Source organism: Phaethon lepturus, unplaced genomic scaffold (assembly GCF_000687285.1).
Source record: "Phaethon lepturus isolate BGI_N335 unplaced genomic scaffold, ASM68728v1 scaffold3361, whole genome shotgun sequence".
NCBI classification, from domain to species: Eukaryota; Metazoa; Chordata; class Aves; order Phaethontiformes; family Phaethontidae; genus Phaethon; species Phaethon lepturus.
Genome location: NW_010519643.1, coordinates 9,855 through 10,060, shown reverse-complemented (window position 1 = coordinate 10,060; position 206 = coordinate 9,855).

Genomic DNA, 206 nt, shown 5'->3' with positions numbered 1-206 from the left:
GGGCACCAGCTGGGATGGGGCACGTTCCCACGGTGCCCGGCGCTGTTTTGGCAGGGTCAGGGCCGTGCCTGTCCTCCCATGGGTCTCAGGTTGGTCCAAGCATCACCGGGGTGTGGTATCTTTTCTGAGCAGACAGGATGTCGTTGGCCATTTTGGAGCAGGGAAGATGCGCTTAGGCAGTGCCACCACGGCGCTCGGGGAGTTGC